This window comes from Colobus angolensis, unplaced genomic scaffold (genome assembly GCF_000951035.1).
Source record: "Colobus angolensis palliatus isolate OR3802 unplaced genomic scaffold, Cang.pa_1.0 Scaffold267, whole genome shotgun sequence".
Lineage (NCBI taxonomy): Eukaryota > Metazoa > Chordata > Mammalia > Primates > Cercopithecidae > Colobus > Colobus angolensis.
Window position 1 is genome coordinate 1,316,548 of NW_012115899.1, and position 16,759 is coordinate 1,333,306.

The following is a 16,759-nucleotide window of genomic DNA, read 5'->3' on the forward strand; positions in this document are numbered from 1 at the left end:
CGCTTGAACCTGGGAGGCAGAGGTTACAGTGAGCCAAGATCATGCCCCTGCACTCCAACCTGGGCGACAGAGTGAGACTTCGTCTCAAAAAAAAAAAAAAATTAATTTACTGTCCAATATCACATAAAATGTCAGTGATGTAGTTAAGATTTGAACGCAGGGCATTTGAGTTTAGAGATCATGACTATGCTGTGTCTTGGGGCTGTAGAGTCTTACTTCTCTCTGTTTCATTCCATTCCAGTCACTTTTTAGTTAATAATGACAGTTTCCTTCGTATCTTCCTCCTAGTTCTCATTGTGAGCTTGAATTATGATTTGCTTCAGATACAACCAGAAAGTGGAGAGCGGAGTTTGTAAACCCGCATTTTCATGGGGCCAAGCAGGTCACATAGATCACTGTAAAGCTGGCCAGATTTGAGAAAAATCAGTTGCAGAAAGATGATCAAAAATTTTGTTTTATTAAGTGAATTATGCCTCTATCATAACACAAACATATGCTATTGGAGATAGTATTTTAAATTTGATATTGAACAAAGTCTAAATGAAAAATAGTAAGTATATATTTGTAGTTTGTCATTCCTTTGATTTGGGAACAAAACGTTTTTCTTCTGCACTCTGATGCCAATATGAAGTCCTTTGTTCCTTCACAGATTGTTTAGTAGAGAACTGAGTCTTGTCTCCACTAAGTAGGAGGGATATTTAGATCTTTTTGGTGTGACAACAGATAAGAGTTGTTGAAAAATGCTCACCCTGTGAACATGGATCAAATCTTTGCAAAATCATTGTTATATTTAAGGCCACTTTCTGGAAATGTAGGTAGGCTTCTGATATTTTTATTGTGTAACGTTTTAAACAAATTTTACTTTAAGTCCTGGGATACATGAGCAAAACGTGCAGGTTTGTTACACAAGTATATATGTGGTATGGTGGTTTGCTGCACCTATCAACCTATCATCTAGGTTTCAATTATTAGTATTATTTCCTGGAGATGCTTTACAGTGTGACGCAATCCTATTTGCCTATTTTTACTTTTGTTGCCTGTGCTTTAGAGGACATATTTAAAAAAAAAATCATTGCTCAGACCAAAGTAATGGAGATGTTCCCCCGTGTTTTCTTCTAGTAGTTTTAGTTTTAGGTCTTACATTTTTAAATGAATTTTGTGTTGGTTTTTGTTTATATTTAAAATAAGGGTCAAATTTCATTCTTCTGCATGTAGATACTTAGTTTCCCAGCACCATTTATTGAATAGACCATCCTTTCCTTACAATGGTGTTCTTGACACCATTGTAAAAAATCAATTGATCATAAATGTATGGATTTATATCTGCACACTCTGTCCTGTTCCATTGGTTGATATGTCCATTTTTGTGCATGTACCATGCTGTTCTGATAATAAGTGTTTTATTATATATTTTGAAATCAGAGTGTGATGCCTCCATCTTTGTTCTTTTTGCTCAATATTGTTTTGGCTATTTGGGGTATTTTGTGGTTCCATATGAATTTTAGAATTATTTTCTATTACTGTGAAAAATGACGTTGTAATTTTGATAAGAATTGCACAGAATCTGTAGATCATTTTGGGTAGTATGGGCATTTAATAATATTAATTATTCTAATCCAAGAACACAGAATATCCTTCTACTGTGTTTTCTTCAATTTCATTCAACAGTGTTTATCATACAGGTCTTTCACTTTCTTGGTTAAATTTTTACCTAAGTATTTTATTTTTGTTTGCTATTGTAAATCAGAGCACTTTCTTAATTTCATTTTCATATAGTTTATTATTAGTGTATGAAAACACTACTGATTTTTGTATGTTGATTTTGAATCCTGCAACTTTATTGAATTTTTTTATCAGTTATAATAATTTCTTGGTGTGGAGTCTTTAGGGTCATCTATATATAAGATCATGTTGTCAGCAAACAGAAATAACTTTATGTCTTTTCATATTAGGATGCCTTTTATTTCTTTCTCTTGCCTAATTGCTCTGGATAGAATTTCCAGTACTATGTTGAAAAGCAGTGGTAAGGGTGGGCATCCTTGTTTTGTCCCTGATCTTAGAGGAAAAGCTTTCAACTTTTCACTGTTGAATATGATGTTAGCTGTGGGTTTGTCAGAGACAGTCATCCCTCAGTTTACTTGGAGGATTGGCTCCAGGACCCCCTACTCATCCCCAAATTTGTGGATGTTCGAGTCCTGCAGTTAGTCTGTGGTACCTGTGGATACAAAAAGCCAGCACTTCGTATATGTGGGTTCCACATCCCACAAATTCTGTATTTTTGACCCATGGTTGGTTGAATCCATGAACGTGGAATCTGCAAATATGGAGGGTTATTATTGCTTCTATTGTGTTGAGATACATTCCCTTTGTACCTAAAGTTTTGAGAGTTGTGTTTGGTTTGTTTTACGCCACGAAAGAATGTTGAATTTTGTCAAATGACTTTTCTGCACCTATTGAGATGATTATATGGTTTTTGACCCTCATTGTGTTCATGTTTATCTCATTTACTGATTTGCATATGTTGTGCCAGGATTTGCTACTCAGGGGTAAATCCTGCCTTGATCAAGGTGAATAATTTTTTAATGTGTTGTTTAGTTTGGTTTACTAATATTAGGTTGAGAATTTTTGCATCTATGTTCATCAGAGATACTGGCTTGTAATTTTCTTTTCTTGTATTGTCCTTGTCTGGTTTTGGAGCAGGGTAATGCTGGCTGGGTAAAATAAGTTTGAAAGCATTGCCTCCACTTTGATTTTTTGGAAGAGTGTGAGAAGGATTGGTATTCTTTCTTTAAATGTTTGGTAGAATTCAGTGGTGTTGCCATCGAGTCCTGGCTTCTTTTTGATGGGAGACTTTTTATTACTGCATCAGACTCCTTACTTGTTATTGGTCTGTTCAGAATTTGTTTCTTCATGATACATTATTCAGTCTTGGTAGGTTGTGTGTGTCTAGAAATTTGTCCACTTCTAGATTATCCATTTTGTTTGCGTATACTTTTTCATACTAGTGTCTTACGATCCTTTGTATTTCTGTGGTATCATTTGTCATGTCTCTCCTTTCATCTCTCATTTTATTTATTTGAGTCTTCTTTCTTTTTTCCTCATCTAGGAAAGGCTTTGTTGGCTTTGTTTATTCAATAAAACAACTTTCGGTTTCATTGTTTTTCATTGTTTCTTGTCTCTGTTTTATTTCTGCTCTGATCTTTGTTATTTCCTGTCTTTGGCTAACTTGAGCGTAGTCAGCTAGATTGTTTGAGTTTTGTTCATTGATATAGACGTTTGTTACTATACAATTCCTTCTTATACCATGCAGAAAAGTACTTATAAGTTTTTGCATGTTGTAGTTCCATTTTCATTTGTCTCTATTTCCTTTTTGACTTCTTCAGTGACCCATCGGTTGTTCAGGAGTATGTTGTTCAATTTCTGCATATTCGTGAATTTTTTAGGATTTCTCCTGTTATCGATTTCTGGTTTCATACTATTGTGATCAGAAAAGATACTTGACTTCAATAGTCTTAATTTTGTTAAGACTTTTTTGTAGTCTAACATACAAAATAATCTATCCTGGGGAATGGTCTGCGTGCACTTGAGAATTACGTGGATTCCCTTGATGTTGGATTAAATGTTCTGTATATGTTTCTTAGGTGCCTTTGGTTTAAAGTGTAATTAAAGTCCATTGTTTCCTTATTGATTTTCTTTCTAGACGATCTTTTACATTTTCATAGCAATTTGACAAATTAAAGAAAATTAGCTTTAAAACTACCTGTAATTATTGCTGGATATATTTTTTAAGAATGTAGGCTAGGAGAGCAAATCACACAAAAATATGCTTATAAAAATGATATTTGTATATTCAAAAATTTGGTTTAATCCATAAACGTGACAGTAGAGTAATCTTTGATCAAACTATGGTGTAAGAGCATATAGTCAGGCAGGCTGCAGTGGCTCATGCCTATAATCCCAGCACTTTGGGAGGCCAAGGCTAGGTGGATCACCTGAGGTCAGGAGTATGAGACCAGCCTGTCCAACATGGTGAAACACCGTCTCTACTAAAAATACAAAAAAAAAAAAGCCAGGTGTGGTGGTGTGCACCTATAGTCCCAGCTACTCAGGAGGCTGAGACAGGAGAATTGCTTGAACCCGGGAGGTGGTGGTTGCAGTGATCCGAGATCGCACCACTGCACTCCAGCCTGGGTGACAGAGTGAGATTCTGTCTCAAAAAAAAAAAAAAAATTATATAGGTCACCTCTAATACTATAATATGACAAACGTAAACTGTATTGTTACATGGACATTCTTATACAAAAAATCCATCTGAAAGAGTAACAAATAAGTTTAAAAGTAGAACTAAAAGTATTGATGCATGTTGAACAGTGAAACATGCATGTCTGCCAATGAACTAGGAGAGATTATGGGATGATGTAAAAACCTTTGTATTTTAAATTAAGTAGGCAGATTTTGACTGTTAAGTACCTAGTATGCATTATTTGAAGGGTAGATTGCAATCTTTCTTGCAAATGAATCCCAGCAGGTAGGTAATTCCTCATTAAATGCCACAATCTCCCCAAAAGTGTAACTGAAGCCCAGCATCCCTTCCCAGTTCACAGAGCAGGCAGTAAGTCATTCCTTATTTGCAGTTCTGAGGAGTGAATTCACTTTATCTGCTGCTGCTTAGCTTTCATTTTAACAAGGGCTGATGCAGGACAGTTCTCTGGGTGGCCTTGAACCAACCAGTCTTCCCGCTTTTCTTGCTTACGGTTTTCCAGAATAACTGTAGAATATGCTGGGACTGTGACATCCTGAGACAGGCAAGAGCCGAATGCAACAGCCCAGGTTCTGTTCCACTTCCCCTAGAAATAGGATGTTCTAGAAAACCAAACCCACATGTTCTCACTCATAAGTGGAAGTTGAACAGTGAGATGCCCCAGACCCAAGAGGATAGGAATCCAGCGCTGTATCCCTGTGGTGATCGGTTCCAGGAGAGGATAAGGCACTGGGAACCGGCCATCACACCTCTGGAGTTTCAGAAGAATTTTGGTATTTCAAATTCACCAGCCAAGAGTGGATTTTTTGTTTTGTTTTGTTTTCTGGAGCTTTTCGGGGTAGTTCAGATAGAGGCCTGCGGGACCATGAAAAAGGCCAGATGCTGTAAACTACTGCTGACTCAAAAGTCATATGAATGTTTTTAGCTAGTATGTTTATTTACAAGTTCTGGAAGAATAAACAGGAAACCAGTAACAGTGATGACTTGTTAGAGGTATGGAACTAGATGAGATACAAGAGAGAAAAACTATTTCCATGTGTAGCTTTTAGCACATTTTGGAGTTTGAATATGTGAATGTACTACTTACTGAAAAATAAATTAATTAGGAAGTCTTACCCCAAAAGCAAACCATGGGCTCTTAAAATGTATAAGATGGGCCGGGTGCGGTAGCTCATGCCTGTAATCCCAGCACTTTTGGAAGGCTGAGGTGGGCAGATCACAAGATCAGGAGATCAAGACCATCCTGGCTAACACGGTGAAACCCCGTCTCTACTGAAAACACAAAAAATCAGCCGGGCATGGTGGCGGTTGCCTGTAGTCCCAGCTACTCAGGAGACTGAGGCAGGAGAATGGCGTGAACCCAGGAAGCGGAGCTTGTAGTGAGCCGAGATTGCACCACTGCACTCCAGCCTGGGCAACAGAGCAAGACTCCATCTAAAAAAAAAAATGCATAAAACAGAGGAAAATGCACTATAATGCAGCCTCTCTTTAATAAAGATTCCATAAATAGCAGAGACACTTGTATGTTTGGAGCCATATCCTTCTACTGTCTTAATGCTGTGTGTGGGCAAGAGTGTGTATGTGCCTGTGTTAGTGCAGGAAAATACACATATGCCATCTTTTCTTCTTCCAGACATGAGAACCCGAGAAGCAAGACTTAGACTATGTTGGTGCAGCCTCACTTGCCCTATTTGTATCTCCTCTGGACTGGAGAGAGCAGAGATAAGAAGCTGAGCATTCCTAAGCATGGCAGGTGCCAGAAACCTGAATACCATTCTTGCAGATGTGGCATCAGCAGATCCATGGGGCAGGTGGAAAGTGAAATGACACCCAGAAAATGGAGTCTCTGTTTTTCTCCTATAGAAATGGCCCCATGAGTCTCCCTAACCCTGTTCATCTATTCAGGGAACCTAGAGAATAAAGAAGCATTGAATATGGATAACTTCGGCATATGGGTTATTCGTGATACCTCTTTGGGACAGTGGCCAATGTCTTGTGTGTTCTAGAGGTGTACTTATGATATAATTTTCAATCAGCAATATAATGGTTTAAATATATTATTCTATTGGATTGAACAAAAGAACAACCACCTAACTTTATGCTAAAAAATTCTAGTTTATTTTTTTTCTACCTTTGGCAAAAGGAAAGGAATAAGCTGCTTGTTTCAGAAGAAAGTAGAAGTATATGAAATCCACATTCTGTCTTCCGGACACATGACATGGCTTAGCGTGTGTGGTATTTGATGTTCAATCCATTCATCAAAGTGGAATGGCTACTGGTGCAGCTGGATGAACAGAAGTTGGGAAGACAGCAATGCAGGTCTTGGAGTTGGAAAAATCATCTGTGTTAGTCCTTCTTCCTATCGCACTTCTTTTCTTAAGGCCTGGAGAAGCAAAACATAAAGGGAGCCCAAATCCAATTCATGTGGTCTCAGTTTGACCAGGTGAGCATTTGCAAGGACCCCCTTTATCTTTTAAAGAATGAGTAAGGTCTCATATTTGATAGTAAAACAGCATCACTATAGTCAATTCAATTGTACATTAAAAAATAACTAAGAGTATAATCGGACTGTTTGTAACACAGAGGATAAATACTTGAAGTGATGGATACACCACTTACCCTGATGTATTACATACTGTATGCCTGTATCAAAATATCTCATGTACCCCATACATATATGCACCTGCTATGTACCCACAACATTTTGAAAAATGTTTAAAAAAATAACAAAAAATTATGACATTGGTTTGGTCGCTTTGTAATGTAGGTAGATGTTATATATATAGCATCTCGCAAAAGGCAGTTGGAGCAGTGAGATTATGCAAATACAGAGTTTCTACATTTTACATGAGGCGGTATAACATTAACTGTAAATGGACTGTGAGAAGCTAAGCATGTATATTGAAATCCTACAGCAGCAAATGCAAACAGAAGAGAAAGGGGAATAACTTAAAAAGCAATAAATAAATAGGAATTATAAAAAGCACTATTACCATGGCTGGAGCGTCCCCTCTGCTTGTTAAAGTTCCAGCCATGTTTCCTGCTGGTGCACACATCCTGACTTGCTTAGGTGTCTCTCCTCATTATTCTACGTTCCCTCTGTAGGCCGGCTGTGGAGTCAGAGGAAGAGCATTCAGCATGAGGAGAACTAGACTCAAATACAAGATCTGCATTTTTCTAATGGAAAGCCATGGGCGGCCGGGCGCGGTGGCTCACGCCTGTAATCCCAGCACTTTGGGAGGCCGAGGTGGGTGGATCACCTGAGGTCAGGAGATCGAGACCAGCCTGGCCAAGATGGTTAAAAGAGACAATACTGTATGTGATATACTAAAGGCACACACCCACATACATACATACATTTCATATGTAATGAAATGGCTACTGTCTCTGAACCTACATGGCACATTTTTAACTTCTTTTGTAGCACTTATCACTTTCTTCCTTGTTTCTTTTTTTTTTTTTTCTAAAAGAAGTATTTGAGTGCTCAGTTAATAGTGCAGGACAATACACTGTGTTATGTTCCTTGGCTGATAGAAAAGGGAGAGAGACACCTTGTCTGACCTGGAGGGACATCAAGTCTTGACTGTACAAGTGTCTTCCTTCCCCAACTAGAATCCTCATTCTCCATCCTGGCTCCTTTTCTTGAAGTTTGGTCATTCTGCAATGAATTCTTTGTCGAAAACTTGACTGATCAGCTCCCCTCTGATCCATGTTCTGTTAATTTTGCTCCAAAACTTTATATCTTCATTCTACAATACATCCACAAGAGTCACAGGAACTCTAAAAACACACCCAAAATGGAACTTTTTTTTTCTTAAATTGCTCTTTTGTTCACTACTGTCATTAAGGGCATCTTTTTTGTGTGTGACTCAAACTCAAAATCTTGTGGACATCTTCTTACTTATTGCTATCATAATAATTCATTCTATGGTTTCTACTTCCACACTACATTTGCATCTAGATCATAGATGCAAAGAAGGATACCTTCTTATATAGTATCTATCCTCTTTGGTACTTATTATTTCACTATGGACAATAAACACCTAATTCCATTTGACCTTACTGAGTTTATCCATAACAGCAAAATTAGTCTTGTATTCATTACGTATCTTCACTCTCTCTTCCCTAGATTGCTTTAAGAGATGTCTAATTTAATTAAATTCCTGGTCTCATCACTCTCTTCCCTTACTGCTGTCTTATCTATCCATTCTTGATCAAAGAGAAACTCTCTTCATTGTTTCATTCAGAGCTTTTAACTATGTATCTATGCAACTATTATAATTTCATAAACACCCCTGGACTCACCACTTAATCTGAATATTAAGACTGTAGTAATAACCTACAACTAACTATGTGATAACCCTTAGTTCTATTCCTCCATCTCCCCTCTTGAATTTTGTCTCATCTTCAATCCTGTGGTCATTCTTTCCTTTGCTTTTGTTTTTATTTTATTATTCATTAATGACTGTCTTAGTAAGATTTTAGGAGGAGTTGTATTATCTTTATATATAGTCTAGTTTAAACTACGAAGTAAGCACAAAAATATTTCCCCAGGTCAGTTTCTTTTTTTATTATACTTTAAGTTCTGGGGCACATGTGCAGAACATGCAGGTTTGTTACATAGGTATACACATGCCATGGTAGTTTGCTGCACCCATCAACCCATCATCTACATTAGGTATCTCTCCTAATGCTATCCCTCCAATAGCCCTCCACCCCCTGACAGGCCCCAGTGTGTGATGTTCCCTTCCCTGTGTCCATGGGTTCTCATGGTTCAACTCCCACTTATAAGTGAGAACATGCAGTGTTTGGTTTTCTGTTTTTGTGTTTGTTTGCTGAGAATAATCGTTTCCAGCTTCATCCATGTCCCTGCAAAGGAAAGGAACTCATCCGTTTTATGGCTGCATAGTATTCCATTGTGTGTATGTGCCACATTTTCTTTATCCAGTCTATCACTGATGGGCATTTGGGTTGGTTCCAAGTCTTTGCTATCGTGAACAGTGCTGCAGTAAACATACATGTGCATGTGTCTTTATAGTAGAATGATTTATAATCCTTTGGGTATATACCCAGTAATGGGATTGCTGGGTCAAATAGTATTTCTGGTTCTAGATCCTTGAGGAGGATTCCACACTGTCTTCCACAATGGTTGAACTAATTTACACTCCTACCAACAGTGTAATGGAATTCCTATTTCTACACATCCTCTCCAGCATCTGTTGTTTCCTGACTTTTTAATGATCGCCATTCTAACTGGTGTGAGATGGTATCTCCTTGTGGTTTTGATTTGCATTTCTCTAATGACCAGTGATGATGAGTTTTTTTTTTCATGTTTGTTGGCTGCATAAATATCTTCCTTTGAGAAGTGTCTGTTCATATCCTTTGCCCACTTTTTGATGGGGTTGTTTTTTTCCTGTAAATTTAAATTCTTTGTAGATTCTGGATATTAGCCCTTTGTCAGATGGATAGATTGCAAAAATTTTCTCTCATTCTGTAGGTTGCCTGTTTACTCTGATGATAGTTTCTTTTGCTGTGCAGAATCTCTTTAATTAGATCCCACTTGTCAATTTTAGCTTTTGTTGCCATTGCTTTTGTTGTTTTAGTCATGAAGTCTTTGCCCATACCTATGTCCTGGATGGTATTGCCTAGGTTTCCTTCTAGGGTTTTTATGGGTTTAGGTCTTAAGTCTTTAATCCATCTTGACTGTTTTTTGTACAAGGTGTAAGAAGAGGGTCCAGTTTCATTTTTCTGCATATGGCTAGCCAGTTTTCCCAATACCATTTATTAAATACGGAATCCTTTCCCCATTGCTTGTTTTTGTCAGGTTCATCAAAGATCAGATGATTATAGATATGTGGTATTATTTCTGAGGTCTCTGTTCTGTTCCACTGGGCTACGTGTCTGTTTTGGTACCAGTACCATGCTGTTTTGGTTACTGTAGCCTTGTAGTATAGTTTGAAGTCAAGTCACACGATGCCTCCAGCTTTTTGTTTTTGTTTTGCTTAGGATTGTCTTGGCTATACGGGCGCTTTTTTTTGGTTCCATATGAAATTTAAAGAAGTGCTTTCTAATTCTGTGAAGAATGTCAGTAGTAGTTTGATGGGAATAGCATTGAACCTATAAATTACTTTGGGCAGTATGGCCATTTTAGTGTTATTTATTCTTCCTATAAATGAGAATGGATTGTTTTTCCATTTTTTGTGTCATCTTAGTTCCTTGAACAGTGGTTTTTAGTTTCCCTTGAAGAGGTCCTTCACATCCCTTGTAAGCTGTATTCCTAGGTATTTTATTCTCTTTGTAGCAATTGTGAATGGGAACTCATTCATGATTTCGCTCTTGGCTTGTCTATTGTTGGTGTTTAGGAATGCCTGTGATTTTTTCACATTGATTTTGTATCCTGAGATTTTGCTGAAGCTGCTTATCAGTTTAAGGAGTTTTTGGGCTGAGACTATGGGGTTTTCTAAATATAGAATCATGTCGTCTGCAAACAGATTATCTTCCTATTTGAATACCCCTTATTTCTTTCTCTTGCCTGATCGTCCTGGCTAGAACTTCCAATACTGTGTTGAATAGGAGTGGTGAGAGAGGGCATCCTTGTCTTGTGCCAGTTTTCAAAGGGATTGCTTCCAGCTTTTGCCCATTCAGTATGATGTTGGCTATGGGTTTGTCATAGATGGCTCTTATTATTTTGAGATAATATCTAGTTTACTGGGAGTTTTTAACATGATGGGATGTTGAATTTTATTGAAGCCCTTTTCTGCATCTATTAAAATAAACATGCGGTTTTTGTCATTGGTTCTGTTTATCTGATGGATTACATTTATTGAACTAGCCTTGCATCCCAGGGATGAAGCTGACTTGATTGTGGTGGATAAGCTTTTTGATGTGCTGCTGGATTCAGTTTGCCAGTATTTTATTGAGGATTTTTGAATCATTGCTCATCAGGGATGCTGGTCTGAAGTTTTCTTTTTTTGTTGTGTCTCTGCCAGGTTTTGGTATCAGGATGATGCTGGCCTCATAAAATGAGTTAGGGAGGAGTCCCTCCTTTTCAATTGTTTGGAATAGTTTCAGAAGGAATGGTAGCAGCTCCTCTTTGTTCCTCTGGTAGAATGGTAGCAGCTCCTCTTTGTTCCTCTGGCTGTGAATTTATCTGGTCCTGGGCAGTTTTGGGTTGGTAGGCTATTCATTACTGCCTCAATTTTGGTAGTTATTATTATTGGTTTATTCAGGGATTCTACTTCTTCCTGGTTTAGTCTTGGGAGAGTGCATGCGTTCATGAATTTATCCATTTCTTCTAGATTTTCTAGTTTATTTGTGTAGAGGTGTTTATAGCATTCTTTGTAGTTTGTATTTCTGGGGGGGGGGTCAGTGGTGATACCCCTTATATCATTTTTTTATTTTGTCTATTTGATTCTTCTCTAGTCTAGCTAGTGGTCTATCTATTTTGTTAACTTAAAAAAAAAAATAAGCTCCTGGATTCATTGAAGGGTTTTTTGTGTCTCTTCCTCCTTCAGTTCCACTCTGATCTTAAAGTTATTTCTTGTCTTCTGCTAGCTTTTGGATTTGTTTGCTCTTGCTTCTCTAATTCTTTTAATTGTGATGTTAGAGTGTTGATCTGAGATCTTTCCAGCCTTCTAATGTGAGCATTTAATGCTATAAATTTCCCTTTTAACACTGTTTTAGCTGTCTCCCAGAGATTCTGGTACATTGTTTGTTTTCATTGGTTTCGGATAACTTCTTAATTTCAGCGTTAGTTTTGTTATTTACCCAGGGGTCATTCAGGAGCAGGTTGTTCAATTTCTATGTAGTTGTGTGGTTTTGAGTGAGTTTCTTAATCCTCGGTTCTAATTTGATTGCACTGTGGTCTGACAGACTGTTATGATTTCATTTATTTTGCATTTGCTGAGGGAGGGTGTTTTACTTCCAATTATGTGGTCGATTTTAGAATAAGTGCCCTGTGGCACTGAGAAGAAAATATATTCTGTTGATTTGGGGTGGAGAGTTCTATAGATGTCTATTTGGTCCACTTGATCCAGGACTGAGTTCAAGTCCTGAACATCCTTGTTAATTTTCTGCCTCAATTAGCTAATATTGACAGCGGGGTATTAGACTCCCACACAGTAATAGTGAGAGACTTCAAGTGCCTTTGTAGGTCTCTTAAGAACCTGTTTTATGAATCTCAGTGCTCCTGTATTGGGTGCATATATATTTAGGATCATTAGCTCTTCTTGTTGCATTCATCCCTTTACAACTACGTAACACCCTTGTCTCTTTTGATGTTTGTTGGTTTAAAGTCTGTTTTGTCAGAGACTAGGATTGCAACCCCTGCTATTTTTGCTTTCCATGTGCTTGGTAAATTTTCCTCTATCCCTCTTTTTTGAGCTTATATGCGTCTCTGCATGTTAGATGGTTCTCCTGAATACAGCACACCGATGGGTTTTGACTCGATGCAGTTTGCCACTCTGTGTCTTTTAGCTCATTTACATTTAAAGTTAATATCGTTATGTATGAATGTGATCCTGTCATGATGCTAGCTGGTTATTTTGCACACTGGTTGATGCAGTTTCTTCATAGTGTCATTGGTCTTTATATTTTGGTGTGTTTTTTGCAGTGGCTGGTACAGGTTTTTCCTTTCCATATTTACTGCTTCCTTCAGGAGCTCTTGTAAGGCAGGCCTGGTAGTGACAAAATCTCTCAGCATTTGCTTGTCTGTAAAGGATTTTATTTCTCCTTTGCTTATGAAGCTTAGTTTGGCTGAATATGAAATTCTGGGTTTTTTTATTTAAGAATGTTGAATATTGGGCCGGGCGCGGTGGCTCAAGCCTGTAATCCCAGCGGATCACGAGGTCAGGAGATCGAGACCATCCTGGCTAACACAGTGAAACCCCGTCTCTACTAAAAATACAATAAACTAGCTGGGGGAGGTGGCGGCGCCTGTAGTCCCAGCTACTTGGGAGGCTGAGGCAGGAGAATGGCGTGAACCCGGGAGATGGAGCTTGCAGTGAGCTGAGATCTGGCCACTGCACTCCAGCCTGGGTGACAGAGCGAGACTCTATCTCAAAAAAAAAAAAAAAAAGAATATTGACCCCTACTCTTTTCTGGCTTGTAAGGTTTCTGATGAGAGATCCACTGTCAGTCTTATGGGCTTCCCTTTGTAGGTGACCTGACTTTTCTCTCTAGCTGCCATTAACATTTTTTCCCTCATTTTGACCTTGGAGAATCTGATGATAATGTGTCCTGGGGTTAATCTTCTCGTGAAGTATCCTATGATATTCTCCGTATTTCCTGAATTTGAATGTTGGCCTGTCCTGCTAGCTTGGGGAAGTTCTCCTGGATAATACCCTGAAGTGTGTTTTCCAACTTGTTTCCATTCTCCCCATCTCTTTCAGATACTTGTTTCAATCATAGGTTCAATCTTTTTACATAGTCCCACATTTCTTGGAGGTTTTGTTTGTTCCTTTTCATTCTTTTTCCTCCAATCTTGTCTGCCTGTCTTATTTCAAGATAGTCTTCAAGCTCAAATTCTTTTCTCTGCTTGGTCTGTTTGGTTATTGGTACTTGTGGTTGCATTGTTAAGTTCTCGTGTTGTTGATACTGCAGTTGCGTTGTGAAGTTCTCATGTTGTGTTTTTCAGCTCCATCAGGTCTCAGTGATGTTCCTCTCTAAACTGGTTTTTCTGGTTAACAGTTGCTGTGATGTTTTATCATGGTTCTTAGCTTCTTTGCATTGGGTTAGAACATGCTTCTTTAGCTTAGTGAAGTTCATTATTACCCACCTTCTGAAGCTTACTTCTGTGTCAATTCATCCATCTCAGCTTTCACCCAGTTCTGTGCCCTTGCTGGAGAGGTGTCATGATCATTTGGAAGAAAAAGAGGCACTCTGGCTTTTTTGAGTTTTCAGTACTTTTTCATTGATTATTTCTCATCTCCATGAGTTTATCTAGCTTCGATCTTTGAGGTTGTTGACTTTTGGATGGGGTTTTTGTGGGGACTTTTTTGTTGTGGTTTTTGCTTTCCAGTTGTTTTAACAGTCAAGCCCCTCTGTCACAGGGCTGTTGCCGTTTGCTGTGGTTCACTCCAGATCCTGTTTCCTGGGTCCCTCCTACACCTGGAGGTGTTACCAGAGGAAGCTGCAGAACAGCAAAAATGGCTTCCTGCTCCTTCCTCTGGGATCTCTGTCCCAGAGAGGCACCGACCTGATGTCAGCGGGAATGCTATAAGGTGTCTAGCGACCTCTGTTGAGGGTTTTCACCCAGTCACAAGGCACTTGATCTGGGACTTGCTTAACAAAGCACTCTGGCAGCCCCTTGGCTGAGGGGGTATGCTGCATTTGGTGGAACCCTACTCATCTGGACTGCCCAGATTCCTCAGAGCCAGCAGAGGGAAAGACGAAGTCTGCTGATCTGCAGAGACCATGGCCGCCCCTCCACCCAGGGGCTCAGTTCCAGGGAGATCAGTTTTGTCCCTAAACCCTTGCCTGGAGTTGGTGAAATTCCTACAGGGAGCCAAGCCACGAGGAGGAATGGGTCAGGGTCCAGCCTAAAGAGGCAGTCTGGCCATGATCCGCTACAGCCGCTGTGCTGTGTTGTAGGAAATTCATCCTGGATCCAAACTGTCCAGTTTCCCCAGTACTGGCAGGGGAAAAACAGCTGACTGGAGCCGCAGTGATGGCTGCCACCCCTCCCCTGGGAGCTCAGCCTTGTTTTTGTTTTTTGTTGTTTTGTGTGTGTGTGTAGGGGGGGGGGTTGTTTTGTTTTGTGACAGAGTCTTGCGGTGTCTCCCAGGCTGTAGTGCAGTGGCATGATCTCCGCTCACTGCAACCTCCACCTCGCTGATTCAGATGACTCTCCTGCCTCAGCCTCCCAAGTAGCTGGGATTACAGGTACCCGCCATCATGCCTGGCGTTTTTTTTTGTTTTGTTTTGTTTTGTTTTTGTATTTTAGTAGAGACAGGGTTTCACCATGTTGGCCAGGCTGGTCTTGAACTCCTGACCTCAGGTGATCCGCCCACCTCGGCCTCCCAAAGTGCTGGGATTACAGGCGTAAGCCACCACGCCCGGGAGGGAGCTCAGTCTTAGGCAGCCACCAGCTGCCGTGATGACGGCAGCCCCCCCTCCCCCCGAAACTCCATAGTCTTAGGCAATCTGCAGCTAAGTGGCCGCTGAGAGTCTGCACAGCTCTGTGCTTGGACTCCCAAAGGGAATCTCCTGATCTGTGGGTTGCACGGATCCAGGGAAAAAGTGTGGTTACCCGGGCAGGGTAGCCCACCTCCCTTGGCTGGGGTGGGAGCTCCTCTTGCCCTCCCTTGGCTGGGGTGGGAGCTCCTCTTGCCCTGTGTGGCTCCTACATGGGCCATCGCACCACCCTGCTTTTCCTCACGCTCCATGGGTTATGCCAACTGCCTAGTCAGTCCCAGTGAGAGAACCTGGATACCTCAGTTGCCATTTTCGTTCTTCTAAGTAGGAGCCTCTGGCTGCAGCTGTTTCTAGTCAGCCATTGTGGCCCCTCCCCTCTGTATTTTCTTATACATTTGAGAATAATCTTGTTTATATCTTAAAAAATCCTGCTGGAATTTTGATAGGAATTTAATTAAACCTAAATCTCAATTTGAGGAGAATTGTGCAACTTGACTAGGTTAAATTTCACAATTCATGAACATATTCTGTCTCTCCATTTATCTAGGTCGTCTTGATTTCTTTCAGCAGTGTTTTGTAGTTTTCAACATAAAAATCCTGTACATGTCAAAAATTAGTTGGGCAGGGTGGTGCGCACCTGTAGTCCCAGCTACTTGGGAGACTGAGGCAGGAGAATTGCTTGAACCCCAGGGGCAGAGGTTGCTGTGAGCCGAGATCCCGCCATTGCACTTCAGCCTGGGGAACAGAGTGAGACTATGTCTCCAAAAAAAAAAAAAAAGTCGTGTACATGTGTTTTTAAGATTTTGATTTTAACATTTACATCTGTTTTATTTTCCTAAGTGATTGTAAATGCTTTTGTAAGTTTAGTGTCTGCATGCTTATTGCTACTGTATAGATATACAGCTGATTTTTGTATGTTTATCATGCATTTTGTGACCTTTCTGAACTCACATAAGTATTTTTTACATTTTGTTTTTGTTTTTAGACTTTTAAAGACATTTCTTGGCATTTTCTATGTCCTCTGAATCCTGTCATCTGAAAATGGTGACAATTTCATTTCTTTATTTCTGCATGTATGCCTTTTATTTCCTTATCTTATTGCACTGGACATAACTTCCAGTTTTTTATTGAATAAGAGTAATGACAGTGAACATCCTTGATTTGTCCCCAATTCTCATGTGTAAATATTTAGTCTTTCCTCATAACCTACAGCATAATGTTAGTCATAGGTTTTTTGTAGATGCTTTTTATCAAGTTGAGGAAATTCCTCTTCATTCCTCTCCTTCTGAGGTTTTGTTTATTTTAAAAAATTTATGAAAAGGGTGTTAAATGTTGTCAGATCCATTTACTGTATCAATTAGTAGG